This window comes from Halyomorpha halys, unplaced genomic scaffold (assembly GCF_000696795.3).
Source record: "Halyomorpha halys isolate HHAL.00 unplaced genomic scaffold, Hhal_1.1 Scaffold1044.1, whole genome shotgun sequence".
NCBI lineage: Eukaryota > Metazoa > Arthropoda > Insecta > Hemiptera > Pentatomidae > Halyomorpha > Halyomorpha halys.
This window is the reverse complement of record NW_027115004.1, coordinates 144,813-164,873: the sequence shown is the minus strand read 5'-3', so window position 1 is coordinate 164,873 and position 20,061 is coordinate 144,813. Positions and strand designations below refer to the sequence as shown.

Here is a 20,061-nt window from a genome sequence, read left to right as displayed (position 1 = left end):
ATTTTTTGGAATAAGTCATTCAGTTAGTGTTATTATGTGTGAAGAAGATTGTCGGGTGCAGTCAGCAGGGATACGCAAATAATAAAAATTTATTTTTTGTTCAGACGTTTCGAACTTTTAGCTGCTATCCGACTTGTGTCCCCTTGTTTTGAGTAGGTTGGAGGGCTCTAGCTTAAGTTTTTTTTCGAAAAACAATAATTTAAGACGAGAAAGGATAGAAAATTTTGTACAAAAGATTTTTATTTTTGTGTTGCTATAAAAATACATAGTTTGAGTTCCAAGTACAGAAATAAATAATATTAACTGCTTATTATGCCAAGTATATAACAGTATAACAAAACATAACGAAGTCGTAAACATAAGCTTACGAATACAATCGGGAGAGACTGGCCGATATCGAACCTGTCTATTTTTCTTCTTTAGTTATTTATACATATATTTAATATTTTGTATTTACCAATTTTATTGATTATTATCAACAATTATTATTGGTTATATACTTCAAATAAACAAAATAAAAATTACTTTTACGTTTTGACTATTTCGCATTTAAGCTGTTAGACTATTTCAAACTTCAAACTCCAAATGCCCAGGTTCTAATCTAACTGTGGCAGATAAATATTTTCTTTTTCACTGTAGCTATGAGTTAACCCTGTGGGTTCGGGAATCATTCGGTACAGATTTAATTTATTTGTTTATGTTGACAAAATTTAATGCACAATTTTGAGGATTGGAATGTGGCATCTAATCCATACATTCCATTATGTGCCCAAGCTTCAGGTAAAAACAATGGGTTTCCATTTTTTTAATGAAAAGTATTAACTTCCATTTTCTTGGCGAAGATTATTAAAACCAAACGTCATCTTGTTTCATTTTCATTGGTAAAAATATCTTCATCCAGTCGAGTGCGGGCGTTCCCAGTAGGCATTTGACCTTTGAAAGAAATGAGATTTCTAGTCCCGACATTAAAGATTTAATGGCAGAGACTACCAAGGACTTTCCAAGATCCAAGTCGACCACTGTGATTTTAGTGGGAATGCTATCTTAAGGCCGTAGGTAAATACCACTTGGCATATCCTAAAATTTCGAATCCTAAAAATTCCAAACAATAATGAAACGAGTTGTATGATAGGACAGAAACGTCCTACTTTTATGGTTTTCACAATTATTTGGAATTTCTCATTTTTTTTTTTTTTTTTTTTTTTTTTTTTGTGGAGGGGTGAAGTTTAAATGGCTTTATCTTTTCTACCTGTGTAACTCTTCTACCGAGTTATACAATCCAGCTGCCCATCATACATATTTTGCCTTACTAAATTCAAATCTTTTGTTCATTTCCGCAATACTCATTCTTGATCTCCAGACTCAAATGTGGAGATGAAAGATGAAAAATGGAGATTTGATCAAATCCTCTAGGTAGATAATCAATTCAGGGAGTATATTAAAATGCCCCTGGAATGATTTCTCTAAAGTTATTGGTTTGGTCAAATCACTGAACTGTTTTATGTAGATATATTATTTTTTTTTTTTAATAATTTATTTATTGCTATTTACAACTGTATACACATATATACAACAAGTAAATTTGCTGTAGGTGACATAGTGACATGATACAAACATGTGGAGAATCTATCCACTGATAGAACTCCAATAACATTTCTAGAGGAGAAGATCTCAAGGCCACCTTCTTTTCAGACGCTTAGGTGGATGGAAGGAGAAGCCAGGTTAGAAACAAGTGGATTTGGATGGTTGAGAAGTTTATCATGGAAGGAATGGTATCTGGTTCTGGCCAAATCGGCAAAATATGAAACATTGAGGTCCTGATGGATGACTTGATTTGTGACAAAAGAGCATTAAGGATTTTACGAAGGATTTTGGACTGTTAGGATTGGATTTGGGAGGAATTTGATGGTTTAGTGGAGCCCCAAACCTCAACTCCGTATGTCCAGATAGGCCTTATAATAGTTATGTAGATCAGTCTTTTGTAATGGATTGGAAATTTAAACCGTTTGTGTAGTAAATGTTGTAATAGTCGGAATCGACGAGCAGTTTCTTGTCTTTTTAGTCTTGTATGAGGATTCTATGTCAGTCGTTTGTTCAGATGTAGTCCTAAGTAACGGATCTGTTCGATGAAAAAGTTTTCAAATTTTATTTCTAAGCCCCATTGATGTATATGGATTGATCTTGGGTGGAGGGGGAGGTAGTGAGAATAGATGAAACCAATCTATTTTATTGCATTAGATGCCCGCTCATTCATCATTTCCTATCCATCCAATTTCAAGAGAATTAAAATAGACGTTTCTTATTTACATTCAAACTTAATAAAAATATGAAGAAGATTGTCAGGGTTGTGATAAAAACAAAACAAAAATAGGTAACAACTATTTATTTTCTGTCGTTTCGTCCCATTTTGTAGAGCTTCATCCGGGCTGTTCTAGTTGATAGCTAAATAAGGATTATTTATATATTTTATAAAAAATACTTTACTATTTCTGTAGATATTTAAACTTTTAATTAGTATTACTCCGCATGTATCTACATTTTTTTTTAGTCTCTAATATCATAAGTTAATTTTGTCTCTTTAAAGATGTTTCTGATGATTTATCATTTTTTATTATGTAATAATTATTTTGTTCTTTTATTTGTAACTAAAAGACAAAAAGCACATCAAATAATTTTGTATTATTATTTTAAAGGGACATGTTCTAGAATAAAGAAAGAATTTAATATTATTAATTTTGATTCTTTTTAACTCGCACCTCACTACCTCATTTCGTCATGCCAACTTCTATATTCTAAAGATTTAGGACAATATGAGGCGCGCTAAAAAGCTATTATTTGCCCTATATACAATGCACCAAAACGCTGATAAAACACGAACAATAGGACGTTCGTCGCTTACAATACGGCGTCAAAGTAATGCCGAAAGATATATAACAAAAAAATAAATAAATAAAAATTATGGCGGAACGGAATATAACCGAGACCCAGACAGCAGGTGTTCCGGCAAGTGTTTGTTGACGAAGAAGCAAGCGTTGCGCAAAAGCACTTGTGATACCGCACCGCAGATCAAACGTTCCGCGCCCATCAGGCACAGGCGAAAGATCTATAGAACGAGTGTGTACTAAGAGTATTTAATTATAAATTTCAAATTTTCACTTTAAATTCCATGTATGTCAGTAACTTATAATTATATTTTTTTCTTTTTTCGGGAATAAAATACCCTTTCCTGACTTCTTTATTTTTTTTTTTTAATAATCACAAAAAAATAAACATTTTTACTTTATATTGAAGGTTTAGAATATGACAATTAATTTTAATCTTAGTTGTGAGAGGTCTATCAAATATATATTTTTAAAAAATTATGTACTGAAATTCACAACTGTATTTACATAAAAATACAACTAGTAAATGTAATGTTGAATTACAATGGTAAGATACAGACATGTAAAGAAACTACCCATGGGTAGCACTCAAGGCTGGAGGCCATCTTCTTTTCAGGCGCCTCGCAGAATTGTTAGGAATGGAAAAGGAAGCAAGGTTAGAAACTAGTAGATTAGATGGTTAGGGAGTGAAGGATTGACATCTGATTCGGGCTAAATTTGGAACATTAAGGTCTTTATGGATGATTTTATTTGTGACATAATAAGGAACATTGAGGATTTTACGAAGGATTTTGGATTGTAAAGATTGGATATGAGAGGAATACTAATTTAGTGAGCCTGGAAGCTAAATTCTATATGTCCAGATAGGGCTTCAGTAATGGATTAGAAGTTTAGACCGTTTGTCTAGGAAGTGCTGTAATAGTCGGAATCGAAGTGTAGTTTCCTGTCTTTTCAGTCTTGTGTGAGGATTCAAAGTTAGTCGTTTGTCCAAAATGTAGTCCAAGGTAGCGGATCCAAGTTAGAAAAGAATAAGAGGAATATTATTAAAGGATGGTGTCTAATAATTTATATAAGAAAGAAAATAATTAGTACTATAATTTTTGGCCTAATCTCAAATCTTTCAATTTGCAAATTGAAGTTTAATTAAGAAGTTCCATATCAAAAGTCAAAATATTCACTTTTGGAAAGTTATTTAAAAATTATTATTGCAGCATCGACTGCACCGAATTAAAATTTTTATTGAAAATGACTGTCAACACCTATTTAATACAGGGAATTTTAATATTACACTAATATTTATTAACTATGGTAACATGAAAACAATTATGAGACGTAAAAAATTGAACTGCGCATGCGCTGCCAGTGTGACACTAAGTTACTATCAGAACAGACCTTTTATTTATACGTTTTTGGTAACTCTAAATTATCCTCTTTTAGTTTTTCTAAAACCATTTACTTTCAAAGCGTATATTATACATCTATATTAATACACTCCTCTTTTTTCTGAAATTGATAGCTTGTAAAAATATTACATTTGTAGTTAACCATCAAATTCTTTCATAGTTCATTTTTTATCCATTTTTTTAATTTCTTCTAACAATGAAAGATGGTTAATGAATTCAAATAAACCATCAGGTATCTAGTTTAATAAAAATCATTGAAGTCATTTTTGAGAAGATCGTCAAAAGTGTAAAATCAATAATATGAAGTGGTAATTCCGGTAATAGATTTTAGATATAGTTTTTTTGTAATATACCAAGCCTACCTGAAATATGTAATTTTGATTTCGTAAATTGTTTGCTCATAAATACACTGACCATTTTCCGAGTCGTTTTGGACTCTAGTAGTATTTCTTATGATTGCTATACTATGCATTACACACATAAGAAAAGGAACGGTTCAATAATAATATTTCAGTTCTGAGGATTCAACTTGAATAAGCATTTACACCTAAATGATTGACTTAGTACTGCTTTTCTTTAGGAATCCTTTAAAACCTAACTAAAGTAAAATCATTCAAGGGATATGGTCTGAGTGGCAGTCTTGAAATGTAAAAATACCAGATGAATTATTTATTAAAAACTAGCATTTCTAAAAGTCAAATAACTTTTCGTCCAGGACACAGCCCAGGTGAAGCTCTGGAAAGTAGAGCGAAACTTCGGTTACTAATAAACAGCTTTTTTTATTCTTTTCTTGACTAGTATCCGGACATTCTTCCTACAATAATCGTCAACTAATAATCTTCCAATAAATAAACTTTTGTCTTATGTTAATGTTCCTACACACATCTCACGTCACTATAAACGTAATATATAAAGGACTCAAACTCTTCTCCAACTGGTCCAGACACGTGCCGACAAGCTGGACCGACGCTGCCATGAATGCCCCCTCCAGAGCCGCAATGGCCGCTTTGGAATGGGAACAGTCGCTACACTTGCCTTCTCCCGCTGCTACTACAAGGCTCCAGTCGCCTGGCTCTGGAGGAAGGCTTTGTAACGTTCTCCAGTCAAGGAGATGAAACTTTTTGAATACAATGAAATTTATTTATTTTCAGTCAAGTAATCTTAGTTTATTTTATTTATTATTTTTTTTACTCTTCATATCTAATATTTAAGACTCAATATTTGCTTGTTCATACTTAATGTACTGCCATTCCGTTCATCCAATAGTCATAGGGTTTTTTGCTATATGTTCAGGATTTTTGCGGGAATATTATAGGCTGACTCGATTTTTAGTTATTAATAAAATTAAGCGTTTTTAGGACATAGCTCAAAAATATACATTATTAAAATATACGGCATCGATTGGTCTCTTTGTCTGAAAATTTCAAAAAACATGAGGATTTCAGTAAAGTATCTTAACAAAATGGTTTTTATTTAAAATAAGAATTTTTTCACCTTATTATTTGAAAGATTTTTTTTTTATTCCGGTGACCATTTTCATATTAATAAACAGTTAATAGTTCACAGAGAGGTCATGAACTAACAAAAACTAAAAATAATAAGGAAGCTAAAGAAGAATACCACAAAGGTATATTAACTAGCATGATAATATAACTACTACATACAGTAATAATATAGTGCTGTCTGTAAGCTCAGGGAGTAGAGGCGTAGGTCTTTGCAACCTGAGAATTGCAGCGGCACTGGTACGATCCGGCCTGGAGGGTTGACTAATAAATTGTTGGATATAACTAAATATTTTTTGCTTTCCTTTACCACAACTCAGACTGACTATTTGTTCTTAACTTGTATTGTCAATCTTGTTTATATATTTTTATTTTTATGATACTACTATTAATTACTCAGTACTGAAGGTAAGAAAGCTTTATATTGAATAAGGAACTGAAAAAAAATTCTTAGAATTGATTGAGCATTTTACAATTCAGACATCAAGGAATAAATTTAGTTTCATGTATATCTGTCCATATTCAAATCCATGTGATGGGTATAATACTTACAACCATTATCTAATTTTGATAATATCAGAGATTGTGCAGGTTAGTATCTATTGGTTAAAAATTATCAAATTCGATCCATTACTTTCACTTACGTATGCACATAAGCGTTTTTCTAAACATGCATGTATATGTCTAAAAATGGTTCTTCCTAGAAATAGTAACAGTTAACTAGTTCACGACTTCTCTGCATTTTATCCAATTTCAAAATTTATATTTAATGCCCTTATAATATTGCAATAAGAATATTAAATTTGAAATATTAGTTTCAAATAAAGAAAAACTTTCCAATCATTTTATTATAAATCTCCCGTTTGGTGCAGTTGATAGAGCCATAAACCACTGCCAAGTGTGGTGTAGATTCGTTGAAATTAATTATATTTTATTGATTTTTCAAAAGAAATAAAAAAAAAAAAAAAAAGGCCCAATGAAAAGAAGGCGAAAATATCAACCAAAAAATTTTATTTTTTCGGAAATTCGTATTCAAGGTTTTCTTAAGGTGCTAAAAACGAGTATCAAGTTTGCTTCACTCCTAAAAAATCTTTGACCACACTTTGATAGATATGTCAGTCTGAATTTATTTCAATACAGCACTAATATTGAAGCACGATGAGGGTTATTATATAAAACTTATTCTTCTTTTATGTAGTATGTATAAGACAATATCATAAATAATCAAATTGTTTAAAGGAATAAGAAAAAATCAACTAAACTGGACGAGTATTTTAGTTTGGACTAGAAGTTAGGTGTTACTATTTATGTTAGTATAGTTACGTCTTATCACTTCGTCTATATATTAATGGATAAGTTTCAATAGTATTCAATTAATGTATATACATCCTCAAATGCAGAAATACCGAAGCACTGCCGGGCCTTCTAGTCTCTGACAGAGTTGGGCAACTACAAAACTAATAGCTAGTTTTTGCCCATCTCTGGTCTCTGATATATTTTAGCCCTATTTATAGGATGTATGTTTAGTTTGAAACGATTGCTTTTAGGAAAACAATGTTCTGTTTTTAATGTTTGACTTATCCTGGAAATACAAATCTTCACTAAACTCTAAACGAAATTATTTTCGAATCATGCCAATGAAAAAGTAAATAAAACAAATTAGCATTAAGGTATCCACCAAATGTGTACCAAGACATGATAATTCAGTCAAGGGTATGGCCGTCAAGCACCTGTGTGGTTGCAGATGGACTTCAAGAGACCAGTTATTGGAGCCAAGAAACAACCGGAGTAGGTGATTTACGACCGTGTCACTTGGCCGAATTTTCGTTATGGGTTCTGGTACTCATTTAACACTCAAACCTACTGGTACAAACATTAATGACTGACACAGTACCGCAAAATCCGAAAGAGACTCAAATCTCTCTAGAGCATGAATCAGATACACTAGGGCTAAGCTCGGAGTTATTTCGTTGGTTACGAGACATATTTTTTTATAAAGCAAAAGTTTTGTCAGAAATTAGAAATCGTCATCATGTTAATTTATTTTGGCAAACATCATGGAAACTACTGTTCCTACGAATATAAATGTAATAAACTACTTTATAGCACGATAAATTATCTTAAATATGAGTGCTAATAGACATATGTACGTCTCATGATTCTTGAGATAAAGATAAATTCACACTGATTTTTCAGAGTATATTTTATGAAATGTTGCTTTTTAAAAAAACTGTATCTCAGGACATATTTAACGTAAACAGATCTACTATCGCGCATATTTTAGCAAATTTGCTTTACTTTAAATGATGTTCAATCATGTTTTCTAGTGCTATGGGTAGTTACAAAGATATGGAGCTCGAAATGAAAAAAAAAAATTTTATCTCCGAATTTTTTTAAACTTCATCGTCATTTTCTATTCCATCTAACTATACTTGACAGGCTCATCACGTTTTATAAGTAATTATACGTCTTTTTCGTTAAAGTAATAAAAAATTAGGGTGAAATAACTGATTTTTTTTCCCCCAGGCTCTTTTAATACTAATAATAATAATATTCTTTATTTATTCTGGGATTGATCCCTTTAGAGTAATATACAGGCGTCAAAATTTGGCTTTAGATCCTTAGAGTGAAATACAAAATATAAATGAAATTATAAAACGTCATAAAATATAATAAAATAATGAATTTAAAAAGTTAAAAATGAACAACCATAATTAACAGAATATATAAAATAAGAAATGAATAAATAAAGTAAAACTATATGTCATATGATAAAACATAAGATGACAAACACTTCTCATAATAAGTAATAGAAAAAAACATAGAAATCAAATATAATTAAACAAAAAATAATAATTGGAAAGGTACAATTTCTGCAAATATGCAAATTTACAAGAATAGACAAAAATCTGAAACATTAAGTACAGGAAATAGATTTATATATTTTCTTGTTTGAAACTTTCAATTGTTATTCTTCCGGCATTGGATGGACAGAAGGTGGTCGAAGATACGGGATTTGAAGGTTGGAAGGGTATTAGAACTACCAATAGAGGAGGAAATAGAATTCCACAGGGATGAAGAAAGATCTAGCAAAGGCTGCGATTCGATGGGCAGTTACATATAAGTCTGAAGGCCGTGAGCGGGTATTGCGAGAATGCACTGAGGATTTACATTGAAGTATATCAAAGATGTACGATGAACGGCGGGATTGGATAACGTGGCAGAGGAAGGAATCAAGAAAATATTTACGACAAAAGGAGGGATAAAGTCACTCCAATTCTTCATAAAATCGGGTGAAGGAAGCGTCCCTGGGGACCCCAAAATGAATCATAAAAAGCAATTAATTGTACTGTGAATTGTGATCTTATTTCTAACTAACCGTCGTACAGATTTAAGCTTCATGAAGATTTAACTGATAAAGACATGCACTGAGTCGAAACTTCTGTTATCAATAAATGGCTTTTTACTACTATGAGTTCCTTTCTAACCTCCATACGGTGGGATCAATCGCTCAATTCTCTGGATATGGATCATTCTCCGATTTATCCCTTTATTGATTTTAATGGCCATACTCTATATACTTTGTCGTGTTGAATCGAATGATGAAGTAGTTTTGGTGGTAGAAGTACGCGAAACAAGTTAGTGACCGAACTCGGATTAGGATGTAATTCTTAACCATCCATCAAAATGCATACATTGAATCCCTCCGATGTCCTCAACCGACAACTAATTTTCCAGGTGTATGATATTAGGTTTGTTCCATTCAACATATTTCTTCTTTTTTAACAAACGGCAAGGTTATATACAGTGTACTAATTCTAACCATGGTGGGATCAATTTTCATTTCGTGGGACAACCACACAAATAAAAATCAACCCTATAGACCTGGTTTGAACCTGCACCGCTGCAGTTCCGAGGTTAAGACCTACACCTCCCTAACTCCCTAAACCACAGATGACCCGAACACTTTTGACTGTCATCAACCTAGAAGAAGCAAACGCAGTATAGTTTTTCTTCTGCCCACCAGTTTTATGATTATCAAAAGAAGTTAAAACAAGCCTATGATTTATCTATGTTTTAATGCCTAACCATTGTATATTTTTATAAGATACAAGATGTAATTATTTCCGTTATATATTCCTGTGATGAGAAAGAGGGTAACCTATTACGACTGTCACCTTGGAGAGACCACTATCTCGTACCTTTTTACACTATCCTTGCGGTGCTATCTACGGGTGCAGGGGAAGTGGTTTGGGGGTAAAAAAAACCCAGGGCACCCTGTTGCTTCCTACAGGCTACCGTCCTGTCCGGGTATACAACGCGTCAGTATACAATGACATAGAGCAGCTTGGTTTACTTTCAGGAGAAGATTCCATCATTATATCCACTCGTAAATCGTGTGTGTTGTTCGTCCTGCCATCATGGAACGTGTTTGTAAACATTGTAATTGGTTAGTTTTTATGTTTATTAGTAAGCTAGAAGCATCTGAAGAGATACTATCAATAGATATACAACATAACTTTTACGTGTAACTATAGTGAAAAGGTAATGTTTAATACCACCTAATAAATAATAATAATATGAACCGCTACTACCCATGAAGTGTCAGGGGGATCAGTACTTTGAACAACGGTTGTGCAAGGAGGTGATTAGGTCAAAATCATGCTCGACCGCCAGATTTTCACCCAATTTAAGAGGCTGGGTGGACCCCAGGAGGGTTCCAGAACCCACAGTGTTGACTCACGGCTACAGTAACAGAATAAATAATTATCTGCCACGGCCGGATTCGAACTCAGATCCTTGAAGTCAGTAGCGCCTTACCTCTTTGCCATCCCGCCCCCAACACTACCCAATAGTCAAGTCAAATTTGATATAGTGGTATCAAGAAGGTACGGTAGTTTTGATTTTTGTATATGCAAGAATTAATATTGTAATAAACCACAAATAGGTAATTTATATTCTTTTAAGGTGTACTTTATTTATTTAATGCTTCTCTTATATCTGTTTTTCTCTTTGATATTACTTCTCCTATTCATTTTATGTCTAATACTTTACTATATCTCATTTATACTTATCGCAATACATCTTATTTTTATTTTATTTACTTTGTTTATTGAACAATTTTTCACATAATTTTACATATTTTTTTAGCCCTACCGTAGTTTACTTTTTATTTCATAATAGGCACCAAATAGCTAATTTATATTCTTTTAGTGTGTATTTCATTTGAATTACATTTCTCTTATATCTGATTTCTATATGTTATTACTTCTGTTTATTTTATGTGTAACATTTTAATGCATTTATATTTATTAATACTTATTTATATTTTCATTAATTTACTTTATTCATTTTAATATGATTTTTCACATAATATTTTTATTTCCCAACTCAGTTTACTTTTTATTTTGTTATCTTAGTCTCTTATACTGTTAACATATTTTTAGTCGTTTGTATCTTTTTTATCCCTGATGAAGCACTAAAATTGGGGCGAAACGTTTGCTCAAAATAAATATTTTTTATACTATTTTATTTACTTTTTGACTACACCCGGACTATAATCATTTTATAAAATGATTACAACTTTTTTTTTTAATAATTTAAGAAATACTTGGTCTGGTTTACAAAAACCGTAATATCAAGAATGTCCGAAATAATAAAATATTAAAAAATATATCCTATATAATCTATGATAAATAATTTAAGAGGATAAAATGTAAATTGGTATTTATTAATCGTGATTATCAATATTACTGATAGATTTTCTATACTTCTTAAAATATTGTATTCTCTAACAATTAAAAGTACAACACTTTTGTGAAAGATAACTTTATGCTATGCTTTAAAAAAAAAATAAATAAATAAAGAAAGAAAATATAGTCACCCTAGAATGTAGGCGCCCGTTTTGAGTAATGTCTTATGCCTCGAAGCTTGGGGTATCTAAAGCAAGGCCCATAATGAAATTTGAAAGATATATGGCAGCATCTTTAGCATAAGCTAGATGGAAATTTATTACAGGTTCATGTCAGTTCGTTAAAAATTGTCCCACAATTATTCCGTATCGTTTTTTGATTTATTTAGTAAAAAAAAAAAAAGAAATGTTTAAAATTTTATGGTCATAGCTTACTAGATCTATATATAAAAGGGAATGGTTCGAATCTCTGTTCACTTTAAAATTTATAATTACTGGACTGATATGAACATGCTGTTTGTTCCAAAATGTTCCCTGTCGTATTGGCAAGGTTTAAAGTTACTGAAATACCTGAATTGTCCGGTAGAAAAATGCATAGCTAAAATTTTCCTTTTCAGGTTTAGCAGCAAATGTTTTTGGGTTGGTGATTAAATTCACAACATATAAAAAAAAAAATATTGAAATCGAACTATTATCAATTATACGGTATATTGATCTTTTCAAACATATTTTTGAAAATCTGGAATTTTGGGGAACCAGAAAATTTTTTTTAAAAAATCCCATGTCAGGGTTTTTTTTTTTTTCAGTAAAATGTGTAGGTGGTAACAATTCTATCGTGTCTTTTGGTTTCTTCAGTTGAGAAATGGCTGCACTTTGGGATTTTACGAGTTCTACCATTTAAACATCCGAGGAATGAAATTTTAAATTATTGACATTGTTTGTATGTATGACAATTGGAGGGAATGGTTCGAATCTCTGTCTACTATTTAAACTATTTAAATGCTGTACTGATTTGAATATGCTGTTTTTTTCCAAAATGTTCACATGGTTTAAAGCTATTGAAATCCCCGAATACTCCTGTAGAAAAAAAGTTATGAACAAAATTAAACGGTTTAGGGTTTGGGATTATCTTCACAACAAATAAAAAAACAGTTATTGATATCAGATTATTGTTAACAATACGGCATATTGAACTTTTCAATGATATTTTTGAAAATCTGGAATTTTGGCAAGTCCTATGAGAGCCCCAAAAAAATATTTCTGAGGGTCTGAGCTAGACTGTCCACAAATAGACCATTACGAGATTTACTTATATAGACTCAGGGGACCTCAAAACGTATTTTTTCGTCGAAAATTCAAATTCTAAATTTTCCACGATCGCTTCAATACTTCCCCTCACTATATACTCCATAGATATTTGAAAGTAACAATATTGAAAAATCAATGATACTAAGAACTCTTGATTGATAGTATTTTTATTAAAAACAATAAATTAGATAATTATTTTTAAAATGACATGAACCAATAAATTAATTAGTTTGAAATCCTCCCCTAATTACTTACAAGGTTTTACATCGTCATGTTTCTTATAATTTAAGTTTATTAAAAATATAATTAAATTAAAATACTTGTTAATATTAATCTTATCATTAATATCCTTCTCATTTAGAACAAAATAGTAGAACTGAATAGGAGTATATCATTTAAGGTATTAGAGAATAACTCTTTTTTTTTAATTTCATTTATTCACAGAAATTTATAACTGTATTTACATAAAATTACATATATTAAAGATGATGTTAGATTACAATAAAATTCTTTTCAGGCACCTTAAAGAATTGACAGGAATGAAAGAGGAAGCAAACTCAGAAAAGGTTTGGGTGATTAGAAAGTTTATCATGGAAGGATTGATTTCCCGTTAGGACTAGATCGGTTACATATGGAACATTCATATGTATCAATTCAGATTAAGAACTAATGGGTTCGAGGTGGAAAGGATTTTAGAATGGAAGGAAGTATATCTACTACGGGCCAAATCTGGGATATTGAGGTCTTTATGGGTGATTTTATTGGTAGGAGTAAGGAGCATTGCAAATTTTAGGAAGGATTATGGATTCTAAAGATGCGAGAGAAATTTGAGGATTTAAAGGAGCCCCAAAGCTCAACTCCGTACGTCCAGATAGGCCTTAGTATAGCCATGCACATCAGTCTTTTGTAATGGATTGCAAGTTTAGACTGTTTGTCTAGTAAGTGTTTTTAAACTCATTTATCCATTTAAGTGTTTCCTGTAACCGGTTTTTTATTATATTTTCCTTTTAATCTATGTGTTAGTCTTATTCTCGTAAAATGTATCTATTTGTTTGTTCTTGGTAAACTGATCTACTGCTGTGACTATGAATGATGGTCTGATCTGACATTGCCGTCTAATATTAATTTGTTTAGCGGGTCACTGAAGAGGACCTAGGAGAGTGAATTCCGGAGAGCGAATTTGTTGATCGGGTGAATTAAAAAATTGTGAAATGGTGAAATTGGAGGAGCAGAAATGAGAAAGAAAAATAGGAATGAATTGAAACATTTGTATTTGTTGTACAGACCGAAATTGATTGTAAAAGGAAACTGTAGGTGAAAAGAAATTTTTTTTCTGATTATACCATGTATGTGTAATTTATATATGTCGGATTACGGATTGATAAGTATGCTGTGTGAGATAGCAACCAGATGTATTTAGGCAGCATAGATAAATAAAGTATTTCTCTCTCTCTGGAATCGACGTGCACAGAATAATCCTAAATTCTCTTTGGTACTTTTTTCCTATTACTTCGTTATTGTCACACTACACATTATCCTTCCATATATTTACTTTTATTATGAAAATTAATTATATTTTGCACTAATCATTCAAAAATTATTATTTGTTTTTTCTTTTGCTATTATGATGGATTATTAGAAATTATGATTATCTTGTGTTCTTTATCCTGCGGTTATTTTAATTGTATAGCCACAGCCAACGCTAACATATACATACAAATTAGGTCAAAAGCATATAAATTTCATTTAACGATTAATAAACCTCTTAACATTTCACTTACTAATGACGTCATACCTTAAGAATCTTCCTCTCAGGCCAACAATATATAAATGTATCGATTTATCATTTTAAATTACCTCAACTGATAAAAATAAAAATATATTATCTCAATATCAGCTAAAAATGCACTATCATAATACGTAACCATTAACTGCTTTATGATGGCGCCATTAAAAAATAATCATTTATTGTTCCACGTACTAATTGGTCAAAAGTCTAAAATAATAGTAGCAAATGGAAACAAACAAGCATGTGGCTGCATAAAATTACCAAATCAGTCACACCCGTCATGGCAAGTGTCACTAAAATCGAGTAGTGATAAACAATGTTGCTCAATGTCAAATCGGAGATTGGCAAAATGGAAGATTATATTTGCAAATGATTCACGTAGTTGGTGTTTGTAGTGATTCAAATTTGTTTTGAAGTCCAAGACCCAATACACCTGAATTTCTTTATTTATGATTTATTTATTTATGAAGTCTTACAACGTGATGGTATTTTCTATCCTTGGATCATTTTAGCCCAATACAAACATTTTAAAAAATATAGTTTCCAAATATTTAATGATGATGATAAAATTTATAAAAATATTTTAATTTATTATTTACATAAAAAAATTGTGTTTATATTTAGACTTAACTCTTAAACACTCTTTATTATTACTTTAAAATTAAAAGGTTTCGGCCAACTTGGCTGTCCTCAAGGCCAATCTTAAATATAAATTTACCCCTAGAATATTTTTTTCAAAAATAATGTGTGATAAGAGATGATAAGTGACAAAAAGGTTGATTTGACTAAATTTATTGACCTGGGCAGACTAACCTGCAAAAAGTTTTTAAATTGTTGGATGTGACATGTGAATTTATACTTAAGATTGGCTCCTTGAGAATGGACGGATGGCCATTTAAAGAAATATTAAAAAGTGTATACAAATTATTTTATTTAAACAATTAAACCAGTCTCAAAGATGTGAGAGGGTTATATCATATTCAAACAAACAAAATCAGTAATTTTTTAATTAATATTGGCCAAACTATATCTCAGGAATAACTAGACGTATGTATGTTTATTAGCACTCAAATTAAAGCTAGTTGAATGTACCATGAAATAGTTTATAACTTTTATCTTCGTAGGAATAGTAGTTATTATGATATTTGACAAAATAAATTCACAAAATGTTGATTTCTAGTTGTTCAAATAAAATTTTGATTTATGAACAAGGAACCATTAGTCATAGAGATGTCTGCCAGTACTCGAATTAAAGCAGTGTACAGTACAATAAAGTTGTTTACATTATTTCGTGGTATTTGCTAAAATAAATTTGATTTTAATTGTTCTAACACAATTTCATAAGCAAAATTCATATCGCAAAAAACTACTTCTATGAAGATAAGTATCATAAACTACTTTATAGTACGTTAAACTAGCTTTATTTTTAGTTTTGGCATATATCTGTACGTCTTATGATTCCTGAGATAAATTTCTTTAGATATATTAGACGTACAGATATATGCCAAAACTCAAAATAAAACTAGTTTAACGTACTATAAGTAGTTTATGGTACTTATCTTCATAGTTTTTACGATATGAAATTGTGTTAGAACCACTAAAACCAAATTTATTTTAGCAAATATCACGAAAACATGTCATAAATAACTTTATCGTACGCTAAACTAGCTTTAATTCGAGTAATGACATCCTTATGACTAATGGTTCCTGAGGTACACTTTTTCATAAATCAAAACTTTTATTTTAACAACTACAAATCAACATTATGTGAATTTATTTTGTCAAATATCATAAAACTACTACTCAAACGAAGATTAACGTTATAAACTATTTTATAGTACATTCAGCTGGCTTTAATTTGAGTTATATAAAACATCTATACGTCTTATGATTCCTGAGATATAATTTTGCCAAAATTAATTAAAAAATTACTGATTTTTAATGAAATGTTGCTTTTTAAAAAACTGTATATCAGGAATTATTGAACGTAAAATAAAATATTTTACTCTACTTTTAATGATGTTCTATTAACTTTTCTAGTGTTGTGGGTGATTTTAAAGATATGGAGATCCGAAAGAAATTTTTTTTTAACCTTTTCAAACACTTGTAATTTATCTGTTATCTATGATTATAGTGACTACAGCAGTTGTGATTATTCAGATTTTATGGACTTAAGGAGAAAGAGACGCGTGCTAGTAAATGACTTAGATATTCACATATTCACCGATAGCGCCAGTCGACGACCAAAATGAAGATAGGACAGAAGAACAAAAAGTTGCTGGAACGAAGACGGGGATTGGAGAGTGTTATGGTCCACTCCTGACGCCGCAGTCTCGGGGTCTATCGCCCTGTCCTTTCTAATGAATAATTCCTACTCAATCATTGTCTTTATATCTTTTCTTCTGTTTTCTTTTTCTTTCTGCTTTACCGCCTTCTTTGCGGATTGGAAGTATTATTTCTTTCATCTTTCAATGAGAAATGTTATTAGATTTTTATATTTATAGCTCCAGCAATGATAAACAATAATTTTTTTTTTATAATATATTACATAAACGTTTTGATTAAAAATCAATTTTGCTAAAAATTCCATCATAATGCTGGTTCAAATTCCTTCTATTTGATTTGAAATTAACAGTATAATTAATATTTTCCAATATATAAATAGCTTATAGCATTTTTCTTTAAATTATTTTCTTTATGTAATACCATAATAGTTTTAAAATTAAAAGTGTGTTTATTTCTGGATAGATATATCATCAATGCTATTTTATTCGGATCTTTATCATTACTATGTTGATATATTCTTGATCCCAGTAATCGTTTACTTCCTCTTTTGTAAATAAAAATAAATTATTAAAAATAATGTTATTTATTTAGGGACACGTTAAACCTACAAACGTCGTACTAAAGAGACTCTCACATTAAAGTCACCTTAACGCTCCATAATGTAGTTCAAAAAGTTTATTGTCGTATTATAGATAAAATTTGTTTAGTTAGTTTTTTGCAACTATGCATTATTAAAACAGTTTAACAGAATAATTGTAATAATAGTTAGATATATTATATAATTTACTGTAAGAAAATACATACATCTAAATGATAAACAATACATATGCATATTATTTAACATTTAGATTATAATTACAAGTAATTTGTGACACAATTTTTTTTTTCATCACTTTTGAAACGTAGATGGGAGGATTGCGTTAAGACTGATTTAGTAGAGTTGGACAATGCTATGTAGAGAACGCTTCGTAGTGTCGGCGTCGAACCGTCAGGTTCCCTAAGCTTTTATTGTTATTATAACTTTAACTTTAAAAATATAAATATATTGATTGTTTAGAGGCGTACAGAAGTTTATTATAACACTAAAAAACATTGTATATGAAGGTACAATATGACATTTTGCGGAAAATGTTGATTTCTGATTGGAATTATATTTTAATTATTCCTTTCTACATAGCGTTATGTTTAATTTTTTAAAATCATAAATTGCGATAGTTTTAATAAGTTAAAAACTGAGTTTTCCACTCTAAAATAGGAAAAAAAGTGCATTGAGTTAAATTAATCTGATATTCATATTGGTAATTCCTCCATCCACTCATAACTTAAATTTAAGAGTTTTCTATCATAAGTCAGCATATCTACTTATGAAAATTTTTATTGAAAAATTAATATAGTAAGAAGTCAGGTAGAAGATTTATTTTTTTAATAATAAAAATAATGACAAGGAAACGTTTTATATTTTGCAATAAACTGAATATGTTTTGAATTTAGAATTTTTATTTTTCAAAAATTCATTTCATTTGGGGCATGAATGTATTAATTTTTTATGGCAGACTCCTCAATTTATCAGTGTCTGTAAAATGACGGGTAAGAATAGTTGCCACCAACAACAGTAATATATATGATATTAGGTTAATTATATCATAAAGATGAATGCAAATAAAATACTTAAGAGATAGTACAAGGTTGTAAATATCTTGTTGATATTTATTTATATCCTCTTGATACAATAAATGCCTGAGACTAGAATACATGATACAACACGTTCATGTTATTCAAAATAATCCACGAGAAAAAAACATTTATTTATGTCATAAATAATTAAAAATAGGATATCATGTTAAAAAACCGAAAGTAAAACAGAAAAAAAAGTTAAAACTTGAAGAAATTTATTATTAAATTAAACTAATTAATTTAATTGTTAATGAAATTAATTAAATTTAATAAATAATTAGGATTCCTATTTTTGGAGATTTATTTATTGTGGGAACAAGGCTTTAATTAAAATTATAAGTTGAAATCATTATTAAAATTTAATATTATACTTTTCTATTGAATTTACTACCTTATCAATTACGATAAGTTTGTCCCAATATTCAAAAGTAACTCCAAACTGAATTTGGAAGTCTGAATTGAAAGTCAGATTGATAATTAAGATATAGTTAATAAAATATTTTTAGGAAATTTGTTGTATTTTTCAAATATACTATTAATAATGATTCAATTATCAGTTTTTATTCTTCTTTTTTTTTAAAAAAATAAAATTAGAATAAATTTTAATCAACATTTAGGTATTAAATAATATAACACAAAGTTTTAAGTTTAGTAGATTTTTTATATTGTAGGTATTCTGTAAAAAGGCCGAAATCAAAAATGTTAGGGTTGAAAATGTTTTTGATTTTGATTTTTCGTCTTTATACTGGAATAGTCCTTGGCACCAATTACTTAAAACATAAGAAACACAATCAGGAGTGTACTAGGTTCCCTATAAAAAAAACGTTTGTGAATTTTTTTTATATACTTTTACAGACCACCTACAACACCATTGTAGAAATTTTCAAATATTATATTGAAAACATATTACAAACATTTTTCATTATATAAGAAAAAAGTTTTGAAATTAGTAGGCACAAATAAATAGTTTTTGTTTATTTGCTGACCGCACCTCCCGAACATCTTCTCCAAATGAAATTACTTTGATTATACTACTATTGTGAATGTTTTATTATTTTTCAATAAGAAAATATTGAACTATAAAAACAAAAATCATTGTTTTCTAAAAAAAAAAAATTATCATAGTTTACTTTAATCTCTCAGTAGTTTTATAAAACTATTGATAAACTTTTTAAAAACGCATATTAATTAAGTTTATTCATATAATTGTTTGTTTTTTTTATTTGTAAAAATAACTATATTTGGTTGTTTTTGTTTTAGTTATTTGTTGGTTGTTTTTTTTTTTGTTTTGTTTTTTTTACAGATCACCGACGAATTATGGATTTTTAATTATTAGACAGAAAACGCATTATAACAATTTTTCAAAAACGATTATATCTTAAGTTCATTTTATGTATATGATATTCATATTTAATTTCCTTATTTAATGTAAAAACACTTGAACTACTCAACAGAAAAAATCTAGCATTTTTCATACATACATTTATATTTTAAAAAATTTATTTTTATAAAAGAATTTTATGTA

At 29.8% G+C, this 20,061-nt stretch overlaps 1 protein-coding gene across 1 annotated transcript in view; it reads right to left on the bottom strand.

Annotated features, from left to right (window-relative positions):
• The window catches only part of LOC106688046 (protein bowel), a 111,376-nt gene that overhangs the window by 90,518 nt on the left and 797 nt on the right, over positions 1 to 20,061 (bottom strand). The window lies entirely within an intron of this gene.